At 48.0% G+C, this 27,181-nt stretch overlaps 1 pseudogene; it reads right to left on the minus strand.

The window, feature by feature from the left end:
* Positions 1 to 26,898, minus strand: part of LOC115124278 (extracellular sulfatase Sulf-1-like) — an 87,060-nt pseudogene extending 60,162 nt beyond the window's left edge.
* Between the last annotated feature and the right edge of the window lie 283 nt (positions 26,899 to 27,181).

A 27,181-nucleotide genomic window follows, 5' to 3' on the forward strand; every position in this document is an offset into this window, starting at 1 on the left:
TGGATATCGGCTATATGTCGTCTTACCTCCTTTAGTAATGGCATTAATCGCATTTAGTCATTGGTCTGTTTCTCATTGGCCAGGATTGTCTTTCAAAAAACGTTTTGCCTCTTCGGGAGTTTTGAAGTGTCGCAAGGCTCCTTGGTGAAGAATCCTGAGCTCGTTTGGGTATTTGAATCCCCTGAAGATGCCTCGGTCAATGGAGTATTTCTTCACTTCGTCAAATTCTCGGCGCTTTCGGCGTATTCCAGCTGACAGGTCCTGGTGTAAAGCGAGTTTGGCGTTTCCCACTGTGATGGTGTTGCCCACTGTGATGACGCCTGTAGGACTCGTGCCTTGTCGGTGAATCTCAGGAAACGTATGGTGATTGGGCGCGGTGGTTGTCTGGCTGCTGGTGGGGGCCTCAGTGCTCTGTGAGCTCTCTCGAGTTCTATGGGCCTGTCGGTGGGCAGGTGGAGCCACTCGGGAAGTTTGTCTTGCAGGTAGCGGATCAGTGGCATGTTTCCCTCCTCTTTTTCGCCCAGATTGAATAGAACACAATTATTCCTTCGCCCCCTGTTTTCCAGGTCCTCTGTTTTCTCTTCCAGATGCTCGATTTTCTTTTTAGCATATGCTATTGTTTCCATGGCATCTGTCAATAAGTTTTCCATGGATAGGATTCGCCCCTCTGCCTCGTCCAGGCGCCCCGCGTTTATGGTTATCTTGTTGTTGATGTCAGGCAATGCGTTTTCCAGGATTGTCACCTTGCCCCCTATCGCACTGAGCTGAGAGTTAATGGCATCTAATTTGGTGTTTAGTTCTGTACGTTGGGATCTCAACTCAGAGAGGATGTCTTCGACAGAGTGCGAGGTTGGCATTCGTTGTGCCTCGTGGGGGAGCGGGTTCTCTTGCTCCTGGCTAATGGCGCTAGTTTTTTCTGAAGCTAATACTCGAGTCCGGGTAAAAATGTCACCTGTAGTGTCGCCTTTTGTAGCCGCCATGACTTTTTCTTACTAAAGCTAAATGAGTGTGAACTTGGAATGGAGGTAAGATTAGGAATTGGAAACTACTTGTGCGGAGCTCTTAGTTCACGCGGCCATCTCGTTCAAGGGTCACGTGATCCCCCCATTGAATTTTTGAATGGACGAGTGACCTAAGCAACCTTCAGCTTGGTATGATCACGGTGCCAGACGTGCCGTGTTCAAATATCTCCGAAATAGGCTGGCCTCCTGGGCTTTTCACGCATGACCGTGTCTAGGGTTTACTGAGAACGGTGCGACCAATAAACATCCAGTCAGCTCGTTGACGAGAGAGACGTCGAAGGAGAACGGCGAGAATGGTGCGAGCTAACAGGCGGGCCACAAACAGACAAATAACGTTGCAGTACAACAGTGGTGTGCAGAACACCATCTTGGAACGCACAACTGGTCGGCCCTTGTCACAGATGGGCTATTGCAGCAGACGAACACACCGGGTTCCTATCAGCTAAAAACAAGAAGCAGCAGCTCCAGTGGGCATCCCATCACCAACACTGGACAATTGAGGAGTGGAAAAACATTGCCTGGTCCGATAACTCCTGGTTCCTGTTGCGTCATGGCAGAGTCAGGAAGTGGCGTTAGCAGCATGAGTCCATGTACCCCATCCTGCCTGGTGTCAACGGTACAGGTGTAATGGTGTGGAGAATGTTTTCCTGGCACACGTTAGGTCCCTTGATACCAATTGCGCAACACTTCCATGACACAAAGAATTCAGGCTGTTCTGGAGGCAAAGGAGGGTCCGACCCGGTACTAGATTGATGTACCTAAAAAAAACTGGCCACTGAGTGTATATGCTGTCTGCTATGGCTAAGACTGACTACAATGCAGGATTTCTACTTTATGACCACTGGCAAAAACTGTTTCTGGAATAAACTCTAACTTGTCAGTATGTTGGGGGGAACCCCCAGGTACTTTATATAGCATGTGAGATCACGAGGGTGATGCTTTAGTGTCAGTATGTTGGGGGGACCCCAAGGTACTTTATATAGCATGTGAGGTCACGAGATCACGTGTGTGTGTGTCTGTACACAAATACCTGTCCAGGCTGTTCACAAGGTGTCTGGAACTCTGCCTGTTGACACACCTCTTTGACCTTCTTGTATTTGGGCAGGCTGTTGGTGTTCTGGGTGGTTGAACCTCTGTCCTCCTTCTTCCTCAGGAGTTTACTGTAGAGAAGACATGTGAGGTGGAGAGGGTTAGGACAGGACAGAGGTACAGATCAGGGAGAGGTACAGATTAGGACAAGAAAGGTACAGATTAGGACAAGAGGGAGGTACAGTTTAGGACAGGACAGAGGTACAGATCAGGATTAGGACAGGACATAGGTACAGATTAGGACAGGACAGAGGTACAGATTAAGACAAGAGAGAGGTGAAGATTAGGACAGGACAGAGGTACAGATTAGGACAAGAGAGGTACAGATTAGGACAAGAGAGGTACAGATTAGGACAAGAGAGGTACAGATTAGGACAAGAGAGGTACAGTTTAGGACAAGAGAGGTACAGATTAGGACAAGAGAGGTACAGATTAGGACAAGAGAGGTACAGATTAGGACAAGAGAGGGGTACAGATTAGGAGAGGACAGAGGTACAGATTAGGAGAGGACAGAGGTACAGATTAGGAGAGGACAGAGGTACAGATTAGGACAGGACAGAGGTACAGATCAGGATTAGGACAGGACAGAGGTACAGATCAGGGAGAGGTACAGATCAGGACAGGATAGAGGTACAGATCAGGACAGGATAGAGGTACAGATTAGGACAGCATAGAGGTACAGGTCAGGGTTAGGACAGAGGTAAAGATCAGGATTAGGACAGGACAGAGGTACAGGTCAGGATTAGGACAGGAGAGAGGTACAGGTCAGGATTAGGACAGGAGAGGTACAGGTCAGGATTAGGACAGAGGTGCAGGTCAGGATTAGGACAGGAGAGAGGTACAGGTCAGGATTAGGACAGGAGAGAGGTACAGGTCAGGATTAGGACAGGAGAGGTACAGGTCAGGATTAGGACAGAGGTGCAGGTCAGGATTAGGACAGGACAAAGGTTCAGGATTAGGACAAGACAGAGGTACAGGTCAGGGTTAGGACAGAAGTACAGATCAGGATTAGGAGAGGTACAGGTCAGGATTAGGACAGGACAGAGGTACAAGTCAGGATTAGGACAGGGAGAGGTACAGGTCAGGATTAGGACATAGGTACAGATTAGGACAGGACAGAGGTACAGGTCAGGGTTAGGACAGAGGTACAGGTCAGGCTTAGGACAGGATGAGGTACAGGTCAGGCTTAGGACAGGGAGAGGTACAGGTCAGGCTTAGGACAGGGAGAGGTACAGGTCAGGATTAGGACAGAGGTACAGGTCAGGATTAGGACCAGTAGGTACAGGTCAGGATATGGAAAGGTACAGGTCAGGATTAGGACAGGACAGATGTACAGATCACGATTAGGACAGGACAGAGGTACAGGTCAGGATTAGGACAGAGGTGCAGGTCAGGATTAGGACAGAGGTGCAGGTCAGGATTAGGACAGGACAGAGGTGCAGGTCAGGATTAGGACAGAGGTGCAGGTCAGGATTAGGACCAGTAGGTACAGGTCAGGATATGGAAAGGTACAGGTCAGGATTAGGACAGGACAGATGTACAGATCACGATTAGGACAGGACAGAGGTACAGGTCAGGATTAGGACAGAGGTGCAGGTCAGGATTAGGACAGAGGTGCAGGTCAGGATTAGGACAGGACAGAGGTGCAGGTCAGGATTAGGACAGAGGTGCAGGTCAGGATTAGGACAGAGGTGCAGGTCAGGATTAGGACAGAGGTGCAGGTCAGGATTAGGACAGAGGTGCAGGTCAGGATTAGGACAGAGGTGCAGGTCAGGATTAGGACAGAGGTACAGGTCAGGATTAGGAGAGGACAGAGGTACAGGTCAGGATTAGGAGAGGACAGAAGTACAGGTCAGGATTAGGAGAGGACAGAGGTACAGGTCAGGATTAGGACAGAGGTACAGGTCAGGATTAGGAGAGGACAGAGGTACAGGTCAGGATTAGGAGAGGACAGAGGTACAGGTCAGGATTAGGACAGAGGTACAGGTCAGGGTTAGGACAGGACAGAAGCCCCGATTAGGATTCGGACAGGACAGAGGCCCAGGGCTAGTCTGTTCTCTGTTAGCCCAGGCTTAGTCTGTTCTCTGTTAGCCCAGGCTTAGTCTGTTCTATGTTAGCCCAGCGCTAGTCTGTTCTCTGTTAGCCCAGCGCTAGTCTGTTCTCTGTTAGCCCAGGGCTAGTCTGTTCTCTGTTAGCCCAGTGCTAGTCTGTTCGCTGTTAGCCCAGGGCTTAGTCTGTTCTCTGTTAGCCCAGCGCTAGTCTGTTCTCTGTTAGCCCAGGGCTAGTCTGTTCTCTGTTAGCCCAGGGCTAGTCTGTTCTCTGTTAGCCCAGGCTTAGTCTGTTCTCTGTTAGCCCAGGCTTAGTCTGTTCTCTGTTAGCCCAGCGCTAGTCTGTTCTCTGTTAGCCCAGGCTTAGTCTGTTCTCTGTTAGCCCAGGGCTAGTCTGTTCTCTGTTAGCCCAGCGCTAGTCTGTTCTCTGTTAGCCCAGCGCTAGTCTGTTCTCTGTTAGCCCAGCGCTAGTCTGTTCTCTGTTAGCCCAGGACTAGTCTGTTCTCTGTTAGCCCAGCGCTAGTCTGTTCTCTGTTAGCCCAGCGCTAGTCTGTTCTCTGTTAGCCCAGGCTTAGTCTGTTCTCTGTTAGCCCAGGGCTAGTCTGTTCTCCCAGGGCTAGTCTGTTCTCTGTTAGCCCAGGGCTAGTCTGTTCTCTGTTAGCCCAGGGCTAGTCTGTTCTCTGTTAGCCCAGCGCTAGTCTGTTCTCTGTTAACCCAGGGCTAGTCTGTTCTCTGTTAGCCCAGGGCTAGTCTGTTCTCTGTTAGCCCAGCGCTAGTCTGTTCTCTGTTAGCCCAGCGCTAGTCTGTTCTCTGTTAGCCCAGCGCTAGTCTGTTCTCTGTTAGCCCAGCGCTAGTTAGTTCTCTGTTAGCCCAGGGCTAGTCTGTTCTCTGTTAGCCCAGCGCTAGTCTGTTCTCTGTTAGCCCAGCGCTAGTCTGTTCTCTGTTAGCCCAGCGCTAGTCTGTTCTCTGTTAGCCCAGCGCTAGTTAGTTCTCTGTTAGCCCAGGGCTAGTCTGTTCTCCCAGGGCTAGTCTGTTCTCTGTTAGCCCAGCGCTAGTTAGTTCTCTGTTAGCCCAGGGCTAGTCTGTTCTCCCAGGGCTAGTCTGTTCTCTGTTAGCCCAGCGCTAGTCTGTTCTGTTAGCCCAGCGCTAGTCTGTTCTCTGTTAGCCCAGCGCTAGTCTGTTCTCTGTTAGCCCAGGGCTAGTCTGTTCTCTGTTAGCCCAGCGCTAGTCTGTTCTCTGTTAACCCATGGCTAGTCTGTTCTCTGTTAACCCAGGGCTAGTCTGTTCTCTGTTAGCCCAGGGCTAGTCTGTTCTCTGTTAGCCCAGGGCTAGTCTGTTCTCTGTTAGCCCAGAGCTAGTCTGTCCTCTGTTAGCCCAGGCTTAGTCTGTTCTCTGTTGGCCCAGGGCTATACTTCCGGGTTGGAGCGAGCGGTCGCATCTGCACTCGGTCCGCAGGTAGTATTACATTTCATTACATTTCATTATAGTACAACGGTTTGATTTGTCTAATCTTAGCAATTTCTTCTTAGCTAGCTACATAGCCGTCTTTGTATCATAGATAATTGCGTAACGACGTATTTCGTCGTCCTAACGCAGTCTACACTGCCCTGCAGCTAGCCAGCTAGCTAACGTCCACCGTTAGCTAGTCCACCGTCTACCGATTAGCAGCACAACTATTACACTCAACTGAACGACTTGATTAGTGTAGTGTTAGCTAGCTACATAGTTGTCTTTGCTGTCTTCGTATCCAAGATAATTGTGTAGTTTAGAGTGTGTAGTTTTAGAGTGATTATCTTAATTTACCGAGGTTAGCTAGCCAGCTATTTGTCGTCCTTAACGTAGGAGACACTGCTAGCTAGCCAACAGCTAGCCAACGTCTACCGAACAGAACTTCCGCACTCAACAATCCGGTCTCATTTCGCTTCGCTCCACAGGTAGTATCACATTTTTCATTTCATTTCATTACAGCACAACGGCTTGATTTGTTTGATCGTAGCTAGCTACATAGCTAGCTACATAGCCATCTTTGTATCAAAGATAATTGTGTAGTCTAGAGCGATTTCCTAGGTTAGCTAGCCAGCTATTGTCGTTCTTTTAATGCAACGTAACGTAATCAACACTGCTAGCTAGCCAGCTAGCCCCGAATAGCAGCACAGTAGAAACTATTACACTCAACGGAACGACTTGATTAGTGTAGTGTCAACAACGCAGCCACTGCCAGCTAGCCTACATAGTCAACAACGCAGCATCTGCCAGCTAGCCTACTTCAGCAGTACTGTATCATTTTAATCATTTTAGTCAATAAGATTCTTGCTACGTAAGCTTAACTTTCTGAACACTCAAGACGTGTAGTCCACTTGTCATTCCAATCTCCTTTGCATTAGCGTAGCCTCTTGTGTAGCCTGTCAACTATGTGTCTGTCTATCCCTGTTCTCTCCTCTCTGCACAGACCATACAAACGCTCCACACCGCGTGGCCGCGGCCACCTAATCTGGTGGTCCCAGCGCACGACCCACGTGGAGTTCCAGGTCTCCGGTAGCCTCTGGAACTGCCGATCTGCGGCCAACAAGGCAGAGTTCATCTCAGCCTATGCCTCCCTCCAGTCCCTCGACTTCTTGGCACTGACGGAAACATGGATCACACACAGACAACACTGCTACTCCTACTGCTCTCTCTTCGTCTGCCCACGTGTTCTCGCACACCCCGAGAGCTTCTGGTCAGCGGGGTGGTGGCACCGGGATCCTCATCTCTCCCAAGTGGTCATTCTCTCTTTCTCCCCTTACCCATCTGTCTATCGCCTCCTTTGAATTCCATGCTGTCACAGTTACCAGCCCTTTCAAGCTTAACATCCTTATCATTTATCGCCCTCCAGGTTCCCTCGGAGAGTTCATCAATGAGCTTGATGCCTTGATAAGCTCCTTTCCTGAGGACGGCTCACCTCTCACAGTTCTGGGCTCTTTAACCTCCCCACGTCTACCTTTGACTCATTCCTCTCTGCCTCCTTCTTTCCACTCCTCTCCTCTTTTGACCTCACCCTCTCACCTTCCCCCCTACTCACAAGGCAGGAAATACGCTCGACCTCATCTTTACTAGATGCTGTTCTTCCACTAACCTCATTGCAACTCCCCTCCAAGTCTCCGACCACTACCTTGTATCCTTTTCCCTCTCGCTCTCATCCAACACTTCCACACTGCCCCTACTCGGATGGTATCGCGCCGTCCCAACCTTCGTTCTCTCTCCCCGCTACTCTCTCCTCTTCCATCCTATCATCTCTTCCCTCTGCTCAAACCTTCTCCAACCTATCTCCTGATTCTGCCTCCTCAACCCTCCTCTCCTCCCTTTCGTCCTTTGACTCTCTATGTCCCCTATCCTCCAGGCCGGCTCGGTCCTCCCCTCCCGCTCCGTGGCTCGACGACTCATTGCGAGCTCACAGAACAGGGCCCGGGCAGCCGAGCGGAAATGGAGGAAAACTCGTCCTCCCTGCGGACCTGACATCCTTTCACTCCCTCCTCTCTACATTTTCCTCTTCTCTCTCTGCTGCTAAAGCCACTTTCTACCACTCTAAATTCCAAGCATCTGCCTCTAACCCTAGGAAGCTCTTTGCAACCTTCTCCTCCCTCCTGAATCCTCCTCCCCTCCCCCCCTCCTCCCTCTCTGCAGATGACTTCGTCAACCATTTTGAAAAGAAGGTCGACGACATCCGATCCTCGTTTGCTAAGTCAAACGACACCGCTGGTTCTGCTCACACTGCCCTACCCTGTGCTCTGACCTCTTTCTCTCTTTCTAACCCAGGGCTAGTCTGTTCTCTGTTAACCCAGGGCTAGTCTGTTCTCTGTTAGCCCAGGGTTAGTCTGTTCTCTGTTAGCCCAGGGCTAGTCTGTTCTCTGTTAGCCCAGGGCTAGTCTGTTCTCTGTTAGCCCAGGGCTAGTCTGTTCTCTGTTAGCCCAGGGCTAGTCTGTTCTCTATTAGCCCAGCGCTAGTCTGTTCGCTGTTAGCCCAGCGCTAGTCTGTTCTCTGTTAGCCCAGGGCTAGTCTGTCCTCTGTTAGCCCAGAGCTAGTCTGTTCTCTGTTAGCCCAGCGCTAGTCTGTTCTCTGTTAGCCCAGCGCTAGTCTGTTCTCTGTTAGCCCAGCGCTAGTCTGTTCTCTGTTAGCCCAGCGCTAGTCTGTTCTCTGTTAGCCCAGGGCTAGTCTGTTCTCTGTTAGCCCAGCGCTAGTCTGTTCTCTGTTAGCCCAGCGCTAGTCTGTTCTCTGTTAGCCCAGGCTTAGTCTGTTCTCTGTTAGCCCAGGGCTAGTCTGTTCTCCCAGGGCTAGTCTGTTCTCTGTTAGCCCAGGGCTAGTCTGTTCTCTGTTAGCCCAGGGCTAGTCTGTTCTCTGTTAGCCCAGCGCTAGTCTGTTCTCTGTTAAGCCCAGCGCTAGTCTGTTCTCTGTTAGCCCAGGGCTAGTCTGTTCTCTGTTAGCCCAGCGCTAGTCTGTTCTCTGTTAGCCCAGGGCTAGTCTGTTCTCTGTTAGCCCAGGGCTAGTCTGTTCTCTGTTAGCCCAGCGCTAGTCTGTTCTCTGTTAGCCCAGCGCTAGTCTGTTCTCTGTTAGCCCAGGGCTAGTCTGTCCTCTGTTAGCCCAGAGCTAGTCTGTCCTCTGTTAGCCCAGAGCTAGTCTGTTCTTTGTTAACCCAGGGCTAGTCTGTTCTCTGTTAGCCCAGGCTTAGTCTGTTCTATGTTAGCCCAGCGCTAGTCTGTTCTCTGTTAGCCCAGGCTTAGTCTGTTCTCTGTTAGCCCAGCGCTAGTCTGTTCTCTGTTAGCCCAGCGCTAGTCTGTTCTCTGTTAGCCCAGGGCTAGTCTGTTCTCTGTTAGCCCAGGCTAGTCTGTTCTCTGTTAGCCCAGGCTAGTCTGTTCTCTGTTAGCCCAGGGCTAGTCTGTTCTCTGTTAGCCCAGGCTTAGTCTGTTCTATGTTAGCCCAGCGCTAGTCTGTTCTCTGTAGCCCAGCCCAGGTTCTCTGTTAGTCTGTTCTCTGTTAGCCCAGGGCTAGTCTGTTCTCTGTTAGCCCAGTCTGTTCTCTGGCCCAGCGCTAGTCTGTTCTCTGTTAGCCCAGGGCTAGTCTGTTCTCTGTTAGCCCAGGGCTAGTCTGTTCTCTGTTAGCCCAGCGCTAGTCTGTTCTCTGTTAGCCCAGGGCTAGTCTGTTCTCTGTTAGCCCAGCGCTAGTCTGTTCTCTGTTAGCCCAGCGCTAGTCTGTTCTCTGTTAGCCCAGCGCTAGTCTGTTCTCTGTTAGCCCAGGGCTAGTCTGTTCTCTGTTCTCCCAGGGCTAGTCTGCTAGTCTGTTCTCTGTTAGCCCAGGGCTAGTCTGTTCTCTGTTAGCCCAGCGCTAGTCTGTTCTCTCTGTTAGTCTGCCCAGCGCTAGTCTGTTCTCTGTTAGCCCAGGGCTAGTCTGTTCTCTGTTAGCCCAGGGCTAGTCTGTTCTCTGTTAGCCCAGGGCTAGTCTGTTCTCTGTTAGCCCAGGCTTAGTCTGTTCTCTGTTAGCCCAGGGCTAGTCTGTTCTCTGTTAGCCCAGCGCTAGTCTGTTCTCTGTTAGCCCAGCGCTAGTCTGTTCTCTGTTAGCCCAGGGCTAGTCTGTTCTCTGTTAGCCCAGGGCTAGTCTGTTCTCAGTTAGCCCAGGGCTAGTCTGTTCTCTGTTAGCCCAGGCTTAGTCTGTTCTCTGTTAACCCAGGGCTAGTCTGTTCTCTGTTAGCCCAGCGCTAGTCTGTTCTCTGTTAGCCCAGCGCTAGTCTGTTCTCAGTTAGCCCAGGGCTAGTCTGTTCTCTGTTAGCCCAGGGCTAGTCTGTTCTCAGTTAGCCCAGGGCTAGTCTGTTCTCTGTTAGCCCAGGGCTAGTCTGTTCTCTGTTAGCCCAGGGCTAGTCTGTTCTCTGTTAGCCCAGCGCTAGTCTGTTCTCTGTTAGCCCAGCGCTAGTCTGTTCTCTGTTAGCCCAGCGCTAGTCTGTTCTCTGTTAGCCCAGGGCTAGTCTGTTCTCCCAGGGCTAGTCTGTTCTCTGTTAGCCCAGGGCTAGTCTGTTCTCTGTTAGCCCAGGCCTAGTCTGTTCTCTGTTAGCCCAGGGCTAGTCTGTTCTCTGTTAACCCAGCGCTAGTCTGTTCTCTAGTCTGTTCTCTGTTAGCCCAGCGCTAGTCTGTTCTCTGTTAGCCCAGGGCTAGTCTGTTCTCTGTTAGCCCAGCGCTAGTCTGTTCTCTGTTAGCCCAGGGCTAGTCTGTCCTCTGTTAGCCCAGAGCTAGTCTGTTCTTTGATAACCCAGGGCTAGTCTGTTCTCTGTTAGCCCAGCGCTAGTCTGTTTAAAAAAAAAAGTATTTTATTTTTAAATTTCACCTTTTAACAGCTAGGCTAGTTGAGAACCAGTTCTCATTTACAACTGCGACCTGTTGCTGCTCTAGCCAACTGACCTGTTGTTTGTTTCTGCATTCAACAAACCTAATTATTGTTGCCTTGTCTAGACAATTATATTTTTTTGCTGAACCCAGAATCAGTCTGGTACTTTAAATATAAAGATGGAGTAAAAGGTTGTAGAACTTGGCTACAAAGCTGAAGCATTGCCAGTACATAAACAACGTCTGTTAACCTCTAACGCTACAATACAGAGCTACATCCATTAGTGAGTAACTTCTCTGTTAGCTCTATCTTGCCAGACAGGACAGCAGTCCCAAACACTCTCAAAGCCAAGGGGACAGGTTGTACTTTAGGGTCACAGTGTTGTTGTCGTAGCGATTATGTCTGTGTGTCTGGAGAATGTAGTCAGTGTTGGCGGAGGCAGGAAGTTGGCAGGCGGTGGTTGGCAGAACAGTTGGCTGTTGGTTGGCAGGGCCGTGTGGATCTGCGGGCTAGAGTGGTGCCAGTGTGCCAAAGCCAGGGGGGAGGTCAATGTGCTTGGCCCACGGTAGAGCTGGCCAGGGCTGGGTAGAGAGAAGGGCAGGGTGCACCCCAAATGGTACCCTATTCCCTATAGGTCCTGTCAAAACCACTACATAGGGAATAGAGTACCATTTGACTAGAGACACTACATAGGGAATAGGGTGCCATTTGAGTAGAGACACTATATAGGGAATAGGGTACTATTTGGGATGCAGTCTAGAGCGAAGTAGAACTGGGATGGCTGGGATGTACTGGGAAGGGATGCAATGGGCTGGGATGAGCTGGGATGGGCTGGCTTTGATGCATGGGCTGGGCTGGGCTGGGCTGGGATGGGCTGGCTGGGATGCAATGGGCTGGGATGAGCTGGGATGGGCTGGCTTTGATGCATGGGCTGGGCTGGGCTGGGATGGGCTGGCTGGGATGAGCTGGCTTTGATGCCTGGGCTGGGCTGGGATGGCCGGGCTGGGATGGCCTGGCTTTGATGCCTGGGCTGGGATGGGCTTGGGTGGGCTGGCTGGGATGGCCTGGCTTTGATGCCTGGGCTGGGATGGGCTTGGATGGGCTGGCTGGGATGGCCTGGCTTTGATGCCTGGGCTGGGCTGGGATGGCCTGGCTGGGATGGCCTGACTTTGATGCCTGGGCTGGGATGGGCTTGGATGGGCTGGCTGGGATGGCCTGGCTTTGATGCCTGGGCTGGGCTGGGATGGCCTGGCTGGGATGAGCTGGCTGGGATGAGCTGGCTGGGATGAGCTGGTTTTGATGCCTGGGCTGGGCTGGGATGGCCTGGCTTTGATGCCTGGGCTGGGATGGGCTTGGATGGCCTGGCTGGGATGGCCTGGCTTTGATGCCTGGGCTGGATGGGCTTTGAAGCCTGGGCTGGGCTGGGAAGGCCTGGCTGGGAAGGCCTGGCTGGGATGAGCTGGCTGGGATGAGCTGGCTGGGATGGCCTGGCTGGGATGAGCTGGCTTTGATGCCTGGGCTGGGCTGGGATGTGCTGGCTGGGATGGGCTGGTATGGCCTGGCTGAGATGAGCTGCCTTTGCTGGGCTGGGCTGGGCTGGGATGGGATGGGCTGGCTGGGATGGGCTGGGATGGGCTGGCTGGGATGGGATGGGCTGGGATGGCTGTCCTGGGATTGGCAACTTGGGATAGGCTGAGATGAGCTGGCTGGGCTGGCTGGAAAGCCTGGTCTGGGCAGGGCTGGGATGCCTTGGCTGAGCTGGCTGGAAAGCCTGGTCTGGGCCGGCTGGAATGGGATGGGTCAGAGTCCGGGGATGGCTTTCTTGGCATCCAGAGACAGAACGTAGTGTTAGTGTAGATGGAGCTCAGACCGTAGGTAATGTGCTAGAGCTACAATTACAGCCAAGGACAATTGCACATAACACAATGGTTCTGAACATGGGAATACAGGGAGCTCCAAAAGTATTGGGATAGTAACAATTCTGTTGTTTGATTTGGCTCAGTACTCCAGCACTTTGGATTTCAAATGATACAATGACTATAGACTGACAGCTATAATTTAAGAGTATTTTCATCCATATCGGGTGAACCATTTAGAAATTACAGCACTTTTTTTGTGCATGGCCCTACATTTTAGCAAGTAAGAGGCATACATATCATACCCCCCCAAAAGGCTAACCTCCCATGTTATTGTAATGGTGAGAGGTTAGCATGTCTTGGGGGTATGATATAAAATGTTAACCTCCCCTGTTATTGTAATGGTGAGAGGTTAGCATGTCTTGAAAGATGATATGAAATGCTAACCTCCCCTGTTATTTTAATGGTGAGAGGTTAGCATGTCTTGGAGTTATGATATGAAATGCTAACCTCCCCTGTTATTGTAATGGTGAGAGGTTAGCATGTCTTGGAGATATGATATAAAATGCTAACCTCCCCTGTTATTGTAATGGTGAGAGGTTAGCATGTCTTGGAGGTATGATATGAAATGCTAACCTCCCCTGTTATTGTAATGGTGAGAGGTTAGCATGTCTTGGAGGTATGATATAAAATGCTAACCTCCCCTGTTATTGTAATGGTGAGAGGTTATCATGTCTTGGGGTATGATATTTTTGTGGCTAACTTTCTCACTCATCATTATTCACAATTTATTCAGGACTATCCATAATCATGGTAGCATTGATATTTTTAATTTACAATAAAAGTGTTACCAATAAATCAAATCTGTTTACCAATAATTTCCATTGGGCACAACATGTGAAACAACCAAAAACAAACTGCAAATGCAACAACAAGTTTGAAGAGTAAAAAGCTTAATGTAGTCATTGTGTGCTAGGAATATGGGACCAAATACTACACTGGTAAGTGAATTTGTTCCAATACTTTTGGTCCCCTAGAACGGGGGAACTATGTACAGGAAGTGATGTAATCTCTAAAAGGTTTACCTGTTATGGATGAAAATACCCTCAAATTAAAGCTGACAGGCAGCACTTTAATGTCATCAATCCAAAGTACAGAGTACAGAAACAAAACTGTCACTGTCCCAATACTGTTGGAGCTCACTGTATTAAAGGATGTGAGATAGTCATTACTCAACAACTTGACCATTTTGAAAGCAGTTTCCTGGACAGAACAGAGCAGCCAATGAGCTGAATGGGAGGCAGTTAACCGGAACAGAACAGCCAATGAGCTGAAGGGAATGGGAGGCAGTTTCCTGGAACTGAACAGAGCAGCCAATGAGCTGAATGGGAGGCAGTTTCCTGGAACAGAACAGAGCAGCCAATGAGCTGAATGGGAGGCAGTTAACCGGAACAGAACAGCCAATGAGCTGAAGGGAATGGGAGGCAGTTTCCTGGAACTGAACAGAGCAGCCAATGAGCTGAAGGGAATGGGAGGCAGTTAACTGGAACTGAACAGAGCAGCCAATGAGCTGAAGGGAATGGGAGGCAGTTTCCTGGAACTGAACAGAGCAGCCAATGAGCTGAATGGGAGGCAGTTTCCTGGAACTGAACAGAGCAGCCAATGAGCTGAATGGGAGGCAGTTAACTGGAACTGAACAGAGCAGCCAATGAGCTGAAGGGAATGGGAGGCAGTTTCCTGGAACTGAACAGAGCAGCCAATGAGCTGAAGGGAATGGGAGGCAGTTAACTGGAACTGAACAGAGCAGCCAATGAGCTGAAGGGAATGGGAGGCAGTTTCCTGGAACTGAACAGAGCAGCCAATGAGCTGAATGGGAGGCAGTTTCCTGGAACTGAACAGAGCAGCCAATGAGCTGAAGGGAATGGGAGGCAGTTAACTGGAACTGAACAGAGCAGCCAATGAGCTGAAGGGAATGGGAGGCAGTTTCCTGGAACAGAACAGAGCAGCCAATGAGCTGAAGGGAATGGGAGGCAGTTTCCTGGAACAGAACAGAGCAGCCAATGAGCTGAAGGGAATGGGAGACGATAAGGGGAACAGGAGTGGATGACTGTGTGTGTGAGGGTTACATCCCAAATGGCACCAGCCTCACCAGCCTGTCTTCCAATGCAGGCACCACAGAGCAGAAAAGCAACAAACATATGTCACTTTAAAGCTCTTAGTGTCAAACGCCTCCATGTGTGAACTTTCACGAAGCACCAGGCAGGCATTTATAGCTCCTAACGTCGACCAAATAATGCTAAAAATAGATGTCCCCAACCGGCCTGTGTGTGTGTGCTTGTCTGAAGAGGACACTGAGTCTTGACAGTGTGAGGGCACATGCTTGTGAATGAGTGCACCTCCGTGTGTGTGTGTGTGTGTGTGCGTGTGTCAGTTTACCCTCTCTCCACCAGGAATGTATCTCTCCAGACTTTGGGTTTCCGATTGCGTTTGAATCTGGAAAGACAGAATGCCTCTTTAGTTGATAGAATTCAAAGTGGGCCTGGCATTACACTTACCAATGGCTCCTTTACAAATGGCGCCCTACATAGTGCACTCCATTTGACCAGGACAAATTGAGTTACCCATAGGATCCTGGTCAAAAGCAGTGCACTACGTAGGGAATAGGGTGCAATTTGGGACTCCAAACCATGAGCTACGTTGGTCTGCCAGTGTACAGCCAGAGCTATGATTATAAGATTCCTAAAGATTTGCGGAGTCAAGATAAGGAACTGAAATGTGTTCAACATGAAACCCTGAATCATTGACTTGGTTTACAGGATCGATATCCCACAGATGTTTTGTTTTACCTTGCTCGGTCTCCCTATTTCCCATAGTGCTCTGGTTAAGACTAGTGTCAGTTTATAGGGAATATGGAGCCATTTGGGATGCACTTTTGCTCTGTGAATGTTTCCAATGTTTTATAGCAGAATATATTTTGTGTGGAAAGGTTTTACTTGAAATAGAAAGATGCTTAATCTCAATGGCATTACCTGGTGTTCTAAATGTTGAGTGTTCTAAATGTTGGGTGTTCTAAATGTTGAGTGTTCTACATTTTGGGTGTTTAATTTTTTATGATTTTTCTCCCCAATTTCGTGGTATCCTATTGGTAGTTACAGTCCTGTTTCGTCGCTGCAACTCCCGTACGGACTCGGGAGAGGCAAAGGTCGAGAGCTGTGAGTCCTCCGGAAAACAACCCAGCCAAGCCGTACTGCTTCTTGACACAATGCCCGCTTAACCCGGAAGCCAGCCGCACCAATGTGTCGGAGGAAACACCGTACACCTGGCGACCGTGTCAGCGGGCATTGCGTCCTGCCCGCCACAGGAGTCTCTAAAGACCGATGGGACAAGAACATCCCTGCCGGCCAAACCCTCCCCTAACCCGGACGACGTTGGGCCAATTGTACGCCTCCCCATGGGTCTCCCGGTCGCGGCCGGCTGCGACAGAGCCTGGACTCAAACCAGGATCTCTAGTGGCACAGCTAGCACTGTGATGCAGTGCCTTAGACCACTGCACCACTCGGGAGGCCTGAGTAGAATATATATTTCAAAATTATATGCCACCCTTCATACCTGTTGTTGTATATGAACCCCATTCCTACCTGTTGTAGAAGAACCCCATTCATACCTGTTGTATATCACCCCCATTCCTACCTGTTGTATACGAACCCCATTCCTACCTGTTGTATACGAACCCCATTCCTACCTGTTGTATATGACCCCATTCCTACCTGTTGTATATCACCCCATTCCTACCTGTTGTATATGAACCCCATTCCTACCTGTTGTAGAAGAACCCCATTCCTACCTGTTGTATATGAACCCCATTCCTACCTGTTGTAGAAGAACCCCATTCCTACCTGTTGTATATGAACCCCATTCCTACCTGTTGTATATGAACCCCATTCCTACCTGTTGTAGAATAACCCCATTCCTACCTGTTGTATACGAACCCCATTCCTACCTGTTGTATATGAACCCCATTCCTACCTGTTGTAGAATAACCCCATTCCTACCTGTTGTATATGAACCCCATTCCTACCTGTTGTAGAAGAACCCCATTCCTACCTGTTGTATATCACCCCCATTCCTACCTGTTGTATACGAACCCCATTCCTACCTGTTGTATATGACCCCATTCCTACCTGTTGTATATGACCCCATTCCTACCTGTTGTATATGAACCCCATTCCTACCTGTTGTATATGAACCCCATTCCTACCTGTTGTATATCACCCCATTCCTACCTGTTGTATATGAACCCCATTCCTACCTGTTGTATATCACCCCATTCCTACCTGTTGTATATGAACCCCATTCCTACCTGTTGTATCAGAACCCCATTCCTACCTGTTGTATAAGATCCCCATTCCTACCTGTTGTAGAAGAACCCCATTCCTACCTGTTGTATATCACCCCATTCCTACCTGTTGTATACAAACCCCATTCCTACCTGTTGTATAAGAACCCCATTCCTACCTGTTGTATATCACCCCATTCCTACCTGTTGTATAAGATCCCCATTCCTACCTGTTGTATACGAACCCCATTCCTACCTGTTGTATAAGAACCCCATTCCTACCTGTTGTATAAGATCCCCATTCCTACCTGTTGTATAAGAACCCCATTCCTACCTGTTGTATAAGAACCCCATTCCTACCTGTTGTATAAGAACCCCATTCCTACCTGTTGTATATGAACCCCATTCCTACCTGTTGTATAAGATCCCCATTCCTACCTGTTGTATACGAACCCCATTCCTACCTGTTGTATAAGAACCCCATTCCTACCTGTTGTATATGAACCCCATTCCTACCTGTTGTATATGAACCCCATTCCTACCTGTTGTATATCACCCCATTCCTACCTGTTGTATATGAACCCCATTCCTACCTGTTGTATATGAACCCCATTCCTACCTGTTGTATACGAACCCCATTCCTACCTGTTGTATATGAACCCCATTCCTACCTGTTGTATACGAACCCCATTCCTACCTGTTGTATATGAACCCCATTCCTACCTGTTGTATACGAACCCCATTCCTACCTGTTGTATATGAACCCCATTCCTACCTGTTGTATACGAACCCCATTCCTACCTGTTGTATATGAACCCCATTCCTACCTGTTGTATAAGAACCCCATTCCTACCTGTTGTTGTATATGAACCCCATTCCTACCTGTTGTAGAAGAACCCCATTCCTACCTGTTGTATATCACCCCATTCCTACCTGTTGTATACGAACCCCATTCCTACCTGTTGTATAAGAACCCCATTCCTACCTGTTGTATATGAACCCCATTCCTACCTGTTGTAGAAGAACCCCATTCCTACCTGTTGTATTTCACCCCCATTCCTACCTGTTGTATATGAACCCCATTCCTACGTGTTACATACGAACCCCATTCCTACCTGTTGTATATGAACCCCATTCCTACCTGTTGTAGAAGAACCCCATTCCTACCTGTTGTATATCACCCCATTCCTACCTGTTGTATATGAACCCCATTCCTACCTGTTGTATATGAACCCCATTCCTACCTGTTGTATATGAACCCCATTCCTACCTGTTTCCAGTCTTCTCCTGTTCCAGTAGTTTGAGGATGGACTTCCCGTCCATGTCTGGAGGCGTGTCCAGCCCAGCCATGTGCAGTATGGTGGGGGCCAGATCAATGTTCAACACCAGCTGAGGGACACTGGGGAGGAACAGTACAACAACGTCATTAACACCAACAGACACAACCAATGCTTGGCACTCAGCATTAGGAGATGGATTGAGGGGGGCTAACTCCCTGCAACAGACTAGCGCCTGGTCCACGCGGTGTACTTGTACATCAAGCGACCTCACGCTACTGAAATACAGAAACAGTAGGTGCAGAAACAGGAAATACAGAAACAGTAGATGCAGAAACAGGAAATACAGAAACAGGAGATGCTGAAACAGGAAATACAGAAACAGGAAATACAGAAACAGGAGATGCAGAAACAGGAAATACAGAAACAGGAGATGCTGAAACAGGAAATACAGAAACAGTAGATGCAGAAACAGGAAATACAGAAACAGGAGATGCTGAAACAGGAAATACAGAAACAGGAAATACAGAAACAGGAGATGCAGAAACAGGAAATACAGAAACAGGAGATGCTGAAACAGGAAATACAGAAACAGGAGATGCAGAAACAGGAAATACAGAAACAGGAGATGCAGAAACAGGAAACAGGAAAAACAGGAAATACAGAAACAGGAAATACAAAAACAGGAAATACAGAAACAGGAAATACAGAAACAGGAAATACAGAAACAGGAAATACAGAAACAGGAAATGCAGAAACAGGAAATACAGAAACAGGAAATACAGAAACAGGAGATGCAGAAACAGGAAATACAGAAACAGGAAATACAAAAACAGGAAATACAGAAACAGGAAATGCAGAAACAGGAGATGCAGAAACAGGAAATACAGAAACAGGAGATGCAGAAACAGGAGATGCAGAAACAGGAAATACAGAAACAGGAGATGCAGAAACAGGAAATGCAGAAAAAGGAGATGCAGAAACAGGAAATACAGAAACAGGAAATACAGAAACAGGAAATACAAAAACAGGAGATGCAGAAACAGGAGATGCAGAAACAGGAGATGCAGAAACAGCAGAAACAGGAGATGCAGAAACAGGAGATACAGAAACAGGAAATACAGAAACAGGCTCCTACCCTGTGGCTTGGACATGGCTTACTTACACGGCTCCAGGTTCGACGTTGGGCCCGCGGAGGAAGAAGGGCACTCTGATGTCAAAGTCGTAGGGCATGGACTTCCCCTTGACCAGCCCAAACTGGCCAATGTGGTAGCCGTGGTCAGCCGTGTAGATTATGTAGGTGTTGTCCAGTTCCCCACTCTCTACCAACATCTCATATACCTGGGGTGGGGGGGGGGGGGGGGGGGGGGGGGGGGGGGGGGGGAGACAGAGAGGGAGAGACAGAGAGAGAGACAGAGCGGGAGAGAGGGAGAAGGCATCAATCTAGCAGTAAAAAACACCTACTCTATATTCAGGCAAACGGCAAAAGAAGCACAATTGAAATTGATAAGAAACAAAACAAAAAGACCTCAGATGAGAACTGGTTTGTTGCGGATTGTGAAATTATAAGGAAAAAACTTAGAACACTTTCCAACCAAAAGCACAGAGACCCAAATAATGGTGAATTATGCCATCATTACTGTGAGACTTGTCGTGGTAGGGGATTTTGCTATAGGACCGCTAAGGTGCCCCCGTCGAGAGTGATACAAGTCGTCTCAGAAATCAGAAGTCAAGAGATACAATTGTTCTAGAGTATGAAAGTCAGATATGACCTGTCCGAGCTGTCCGTCGGTGATAAGTCAAGTAGCACTATCATGCCCTCTTAAGGAAGGCACTCTCCTTATATGCTCTTTTCGGACCAGGTCGGTTTTAGCGCTGAGTCATATTCTAACCTTGTGGCGAGTTATTTCTGTAAAGGGTCAGTTTGACATGTTACTGTGAAACATTACTAATGACAGATGAATCCTCTATCCCCAACTCTCGCATCAGTTTAACCCATTCAATTTCTACTGCTAGTCTAGTTCTTCCTCGTTCCGTCGATGACCCGCTCTCTCCCCCTTCTGGGGGCGGCGCCCGAATGCAAGGCATCTCTTCAGGCCAGCTCTCTCCCCCTTCTGGGGGTGGTGCCCGAATGCAAGGCATCTCTTCAGGCCAGCTCTCTCCCCCTTCTGGATGCGGTGCCCGAATGCAAGGCATCTCTTCAGGCCAGCTCTCTCCCCCTTCTGGATGCGGTGCCCGAATGCAAGGCATCTCTTCAGGCCAGCTCTCTCCCCCTTCTGGGGGCGGTGCCCGAATGCAAGGCATCTCTTCAGGCCAGCTCTCTCCCCCTTCTGGATGCGGTGCCCGAATGCAAGGCATCTCTTCAGGCCAGCTCTCTCCCCCTTCTGGGGGCGGTGCCCGAATGCAAGGCATCTCTTCAGGCCAACTCTCTCCCCCTTCTGGATGCGGTGCCCGAATGCAAGGCATCTCTTCAGGCCAGCTCTCTCCCCCTTCTGTATGCGGTGCCCGAATGCAAGGCATCTCTTCAGGCCAGCTCTCTCCCCCTTCTGGATGCGGTGCCCGAATGCAAGGCATCTCTTCAGGCCAGCTCTCTCCCCCTTCTGGGGGTGGTGCCCGAATGATAGGCAGCTCCTCAGGCCAGCTCTCTCCCCCTTCTGGATGCGGTGCCCGAATGCAAGGCATCTCCTCAGGCCAGCTCTCTCCCCCTTCTGGATGCGGTGCCCGAATGCAAGGCATCTCTTCAGGCCAGCTCTCTCCCCCTTCTGGGGGTGGTGCCCGAATGATAGGCAGCTCCTCAGGCCAGCTCTCTCCCCCTTCTGGATGCGGTGCCCGAATGCAAGGCATCTCTTCAGGCCAGCTCTCTCCCCCTTCTGGGGGCGGCGCCCGAATGCAAGGCATCTCTTCAGGCCAGCTCTCTCCCCCTTCTGGGGGTGGTGCCCGAATGCAAGGCATCTCCTCATGCCAGCTCTCTCCCCCTTCTGGGGGCGGTGCCCGAATGCAAGGCATCTCTTCAGGCCAGCTCTCTCCCCCTTCTGGGGGCGGTGCCCGAATGCAAGGCATCTCTTCAGGCCAGCTCTCTCCCCCTTCTGGGGGTGGTGCCCGAATGCAAGGCATCTCCTCAGGCCAGCTCTCTCCCCCTTCTGGGGGCGGTGCCCGAATGCAAGGCATCTCTTCAGGCCAGCTCTCTCCCCCTTCTGGGGATGGTGCCCGAATGCAAGGCCTCTCCTCAGGCCAGCTCTCTCCCCCTTCTGGGGGCGGCGCCCGAATGCAAGGCATCTCTTCAGGCCAGCTCCCCGGCCCTCACTCAAGATGCTGAGCCGTTGGTGATGGTGTGTGCTGATCCAGTGAAGGAGGTGTCATCAGACCGATTTTTTGTGCTACCGCATCAGACTTTAAAACTCTATAAACTCAGAACCAAAAAATGCACAGTACAGCAGCAAGCAGCTGACACTAATTGAGTCCATAAACACAAACAACTTCTGGCAAAATTGGATAAACCAAAAAAATTTAAAAAAGAGGAAATAGCGATACAAAATGGTGACATATGGACAACCCATTTTAAAACGCTCTACAACACCGTTCAAATTGACACAACCGCAGAACAACGCCAAATTCATGAGAAGTTGAATGGATTAGCTATAAAGGACCATCAAAATCCACTGGACTCCCCAATTACTGACCAGGAGCTCTATAAGAACTAAACTATTATGACCAGGAGCTCTATAAGAAACTAAACTATTACTGATCAGGAGCTCTATAAGAAACTAAATTATTACTGACCAGGAGCTCTATAAGAAACTTCAGGCCCTCAGATTTAAAAAAGCATGCGGACCTGATGGCATCCTAAATGAGATGCTCAAACTCACTAGACCAAAATGTCAATTGACTATATTAAAACTGTTTAATTTGATCCGGAGTGTAGGTTATTTCCCTGACATCTGGAATCAAAGACTCATAACCACAATCTTTAAGAACAGAGACATTCTAGAGTTCTAAACTTCCTTAATAAGCACAATGTCTTGAGTAAAAGCCAAATTGGATTCATACCAAAACATCGCACGACTGATCATATTCACACCCTACACACCCTGATAGATAAACATGTCCACCAAAATAATACCAAAATATACGCTCGCTTTATCGACTTCCAAAAAGCATTTGATTCTATTTGGCAAACAGAACTGTTCTACAAAGTTATTGAAAGTGGTGTAGGGGGTAAAACATATGACATAATTAAATCAATGTATACAGGCAATACATGCAGCATTAAAATTGGTAAGAAAAAAACAGAATTCTTAACCAGGGGTGGGGCCTTCGCCAGGGTTGCAATCTGAGCCCTGCACTCTTCAATATTTACATCAACGAATTGGCCACTATTCTAGGAAAATCCTCAGCCACTGGTGTTAGTTTACACAATTCAGCAGTTAAATGCCTACTCTTCGCAGATGACCTATGCCTGCTGTCACCCACAGCACATGGCCTAGAGCAGAGCCTGGACCCGCTAGAGCAGTACTGCCAGACCTGGGCCCTTTCAGTAAACCCCAAAACGACTAAAATAATGAATTTCCAGAGAAGATCCAGATCTCAGGGAATTAGACTAAAGTTCTGTACACACTACAATTACTGAGGTTTAAAAATAAGCACAACTGGACATCTTAATGAATGAACTGAGTGTCACAGCCGTGGAATGAAGAGGACCAAAGCGCAGCGTGGTGAGCGTACATATTCCTTTTATTTAGGATGACGCTGACAATAAGTACAACTGGACATCTTAATGAATGAACTGAGTGTCACAGCCGTGGAATGAAGAGGACCAAAGCGCAGCGTGGTGAGCGTACATATTCCTTTTATTTAGGATGACGCCGACAAAAACAATAAACAATACAAAACAACCGTGAAGCTTAAGGGCTATGTGCCACAAACAAAGTTCACTTCCCACAAAGAAAGGAGGGAAAAGGGCTACCTAAGTAGATAGATAGAACGATAGACAGCTGTCCCTGATTGAGAACCATACCAGGCCAAAACATAGAAATACAAAGTCATAGAAAAACAAAACATAGAATGCCCACCCCACATCACACCCTGACCGAACCAAATAGCTAAATAAAACGGCTCTCTGAGGTCAGGGCGTGACAGTACCCCTGAGACACTAAGAGAGAAAGCACACAGGGCATTCTACGCCATTAAAAGACTAATTAAAATTCCTATTAAAATTTGGCTAAAACTAATGGAATGTGTCATTGAACCAATGGCACTTCATGGCAGCAAGGTGTGGGGTCCACTTGCAAAATAAGATTTCATCAAATGTGACAAACACCCCATTGAAACCCTGCATGCAGAGTTCTGTAAGATTCTCCTACATGTCCAGAGGAAAACTACAAACAATGCACGCAGGGCAGAATTAGGCCAATATCCACTAATAATAAAAACTCAAAAAGAGCAATTAAGTTTTGGAAACATTTAAATTTAGGGCTATCTGGCCCTTAATGGACAGTACACTGTGGCTAACTATTTGACCATGGTTACTGATCAAAACCTTGACAAAGTACAGGCTCAGTGAGCACAGCCTTGCCATTGAGAAGGGTAGACACAGGAAAACCTGGCTCCCTGTAGAGGAAAGGCTGTGCAACCACTGCATCACAGTAGAACCTGAGACGGAGCTGCATTTCCTGATAAAATGTAAAAAATATAAAACAATTAGAGAGTGTCATTTCCCTAAATTTGAAACCCTTATTCAAGGTTTCAAAGACCTCTCTGATGAGAAAAGACTACCCGTCCTGTTGGGGGAGGACGCAGAGAGCTGTGGGTTGGCAGCGCACTACATTGCTACCTGCCATAAGTTGAGGGACAGTGTCTGACAGACCAATACACCTGCACATGTCCTCTACTGTATGTTTATTGCTACTGTTCAATGTATGGTTATTGTGACCCTTGGTTACTGTTGTTACTATTGTCCCGTTGACAATTTTGATTCTTATTATTTTCATATCCAAAGTAAGCTTTGACTATATGTACATTGTTAAGTCATGCCAATAAAGAAAATTGAATTGAATTGAGTGAGAGAGAGAGAGAGAGAGACAGACAGACAGACAGAGAGAGAGAGAGAGAGAGACAGACAGAGAGAAAGACACAGAGAGACAGAGAGAAAAATAGAGACAGAGAGACAGAGAGAGAGAGAGAGAGAGAGAGAAAGACAGAGAGAGAGAGACAGACAGAAATAAAGACAGAGAGAGAGAGACAGACAGAGAGAAAAACAGAAATAGAGAGAGAGAGAGGGACAGACAGACAGAGAGAGAGACAGAAAGACAGAGAGAGAGAGACAGACAGAGAGAAAGACAGAAATAGAGAGAGAGACAGAGAGACAGACAGAGAGAAAGACAGAGAGAGAGACAGACAGAGAGAAATACAGAAATAGAGAGAGAGACAGACAGAGAGAGAGACAGAGAGAGACAGAGAGAGAGAGAGACAGAGAGAGAGAGAGACAGACAGAGAGAAAGACAGAGAGAGTGAGAGAGAGAGAGAGACTGAGACAGAAAGACAGAGAGAGAGACAGACAGAGAGAAAGACAGAAATAGAGAGAGAGAGAGAGAGAGAGAGAGAGAGAGAGGCAGACAGAGAGAAAGACAGAGAGAGTGAGACAGAAATAGAGAAAGAGAGAGAGACAGACAGAGAGACAGAGAGAGAGAGAGACAGAGAGAGAGAGAGACAGACAGAGAGAAAGACAGAAATAGAGAGAGAGAGAGAGAGAGAGAGAGAGAGGCAGACAGAGAGAAAGACAGAGAGAGAGAGACAGACAGAGAGAAATACAGAAATAGAGAGAGAGAGAGCAGAGAGAGAGAGAGAGAGAGAGAGAGAGAGAGAGAGAGAGAGAGAGAGAGAGAATTAAGAAACTCTTTTTGACCCCACTCTAAATAATGATAATGGTATTTTCATATGAAAGAGAGAAAGAGAGAGCCAATCATCAGTATCAGTGTTGGAATTCACACTGGCCAATTAGAGGAGATGAGCTCATTGGGATGTGAATTGACGTATGAATAAACAAAATGGTGGAGACAAATCCTCTTACCTTCTGTACAGAGTCGTCCACTGACATGAGTGTTTGCAGTCTCTTCCTGTGCAGGAAGTTAGTGAACTCCATGTGGATGGGTCTCATGGGACCGGTGTACTGCATGATCCAGTGTTTATCCATGTTGGGGGCGTAGTTATAACTGGGGGTGCTGCGGAGACGACAGGAGAGGAGACCAGCAGTGGTTACAAAACAAGGCCTGTCTGTCGATACAGCGAGTGTGGAGGAGAGGGGACTTACGGGGTTGGTGTGAGTTATAACTGGGGGAGAGGAGAGGAGCCATTGTGTGGTTTTAATTTTTTAATATATTTTTTGTCTCAGTGGACATAAAGAAGAAGACACTATTGAAAAAATGATGTTACAATATAGAGGCTATGAAATAAACAGAACCTTCTTGAAGAGATGCAGAACCTGTTTTAAAAAGAAGCAGAACCTGTTTTAAAGAGAAGCAGAACCTGTTTTAAAGAGAAGCAGAACCTGTTTTAAAGAGAAGCAGAACCTGTTTTAAAGAGAAGCAGAACCTTTTTAAAGTGAAGCAGAACCTGTTTTAAAGAGAAGCAGAACCTGTTTTAAAGAGAAGCAGAACCTGTCTTGAAGAGAAGCAGAACCTGTTTTAAAGAGAAGCAGAACCTGTTTTAAAGTGAAGCAGAACCTGTTTTAAAGAGAAGCAGAACCTGTTTTAAAGAGAAGCAGAACCTGTCTTGAAGAGAAGCAGAACCTGTTTTAAAGAGAAGCAGAACCTGTCTTGAAGAGAAGCAGAACCTGTTTAAAGCAGTACCTGTCTTGAAGAGAAGCAGAACCTGTTTCAAAGAGAAGCAGAACCTGTCTTGAAGAGAAGCAGAACCTGTTTTAAAGAGAAGCAGAACCTGTTTTAAAGAGAAGCAGAACCTGTCTTGAAGAGAAGCAGAACCTGTTTTAAAGAGAAGCAGAACCTGTCTTGAAGAGAAGCAGAACCTGTTTTAAAGAGAAGCAGAACCTGTCTTGAAGAGAAGCAGAACCTGTTTTAAATAGAAGCAGAACCTGTTTTAAAGAGAAGCAGAACCTGTTTTAAAGAGAAGCAGAACCTGTCTTGAAGAGAAGCAGTACCTGTCTTGAAGAGAAGCAGAACCTGTTTCAAAGAGAAGCAGAACCTGTCTTGAAGAGAAGCAGAACCTGTTTTAAAGAGAAGCAGAACCTGTCTTGAAGAGAAGCAGAACCTGTCTTGAAGAGAAGCAGAACCTGTTTTAAAGAGAAGCAGAACCTGTCTTGAAGAGAAGCAGAACCTGTTTTAAAGAGAAGCAGACCTGTCTTGAAGAGAAGCAGAACCTGTTTTAAAGAGAAGCAGAACCTGTTTTAAAGAGAACCAGAACCTGTCTTGAAGAGAAGCAGAACCTGTTTTAAAGAGAAGCAGAACCTGTCTTGAAGAGAAGCAGAACCTGTTTTAAAGAGAAGCAGAACCTGTTTTGAAGAGAAGCAGAACCTGTTTTAAAGAGAAGCAGACCTGTCTTGAAGAACCTGTTTTAAAAGCAGAACCTGTTTTAAAGAGAAGCAGAACCTGTTTTAAAAGAGAAGCAGAACCTGTCTTGAGAAAGAACCTGTCTTGAAGAGAAGCAGAACCTGTTTTAAAGCAGAACCAGAGAACCTGTCTAAAGAGAACCAGAACCTGTCTTGAAGAGAAGCAGAACCTGTTTTAAAGAGAAGCAGAACCTGTCTTGAAGAGAAGCAGAACCTGTTTTAAAGAGAAGTAGGACCTGTCCTGAAGAGAAGCAGAACCTGTCTTAAATGTCCCTAAATAGAACAACCATTCAGAGCATCAACGAACCATAAAGAAAACCTTTAAAGTTTAAGCAGTAAGCAACACACCCTTTCTCATTTCTCATGGCTCAGCCTTGCTCAGGTGTCTATGATTGCATCCCAAATGGCATCCTATTCCATACATAGTCCACCACTTTAGTCCAGAGCCCTGATCAAAAGTAATGCACTATATAGGGAATATGAGGTCATGTGAGAAGCAGTCTGTGGGTTCTACCCTTCTGTCCGCTGTTTTTATCAATCAATCAATCTCTTTCTCTCTCTCTGCTCTCTCTCATCTCTCTCTCTGCTCTCTCTCTCTCTCTCTCTCTTCTCTCTCTCTGCTCTCTCATCTCTCTCTCTCTTCTCTCT

The sequence above is a fragment of the Oncorhynchus nerka genome, linkage group LG22 (genome assembly GCF_034236695.1).
Source record: "Oncorhynchus nerka isolate Pitt River linkage group LG22, Oner_Uvic_2.0, whole genome shotgun sequence".
Lineage (NCBI taxonomy): Eukaryota > Metazoa > Chordata > Actinopteri > Salmoniformes > Salmonidae > Oncorhynchus > Oncorhynchus nerka.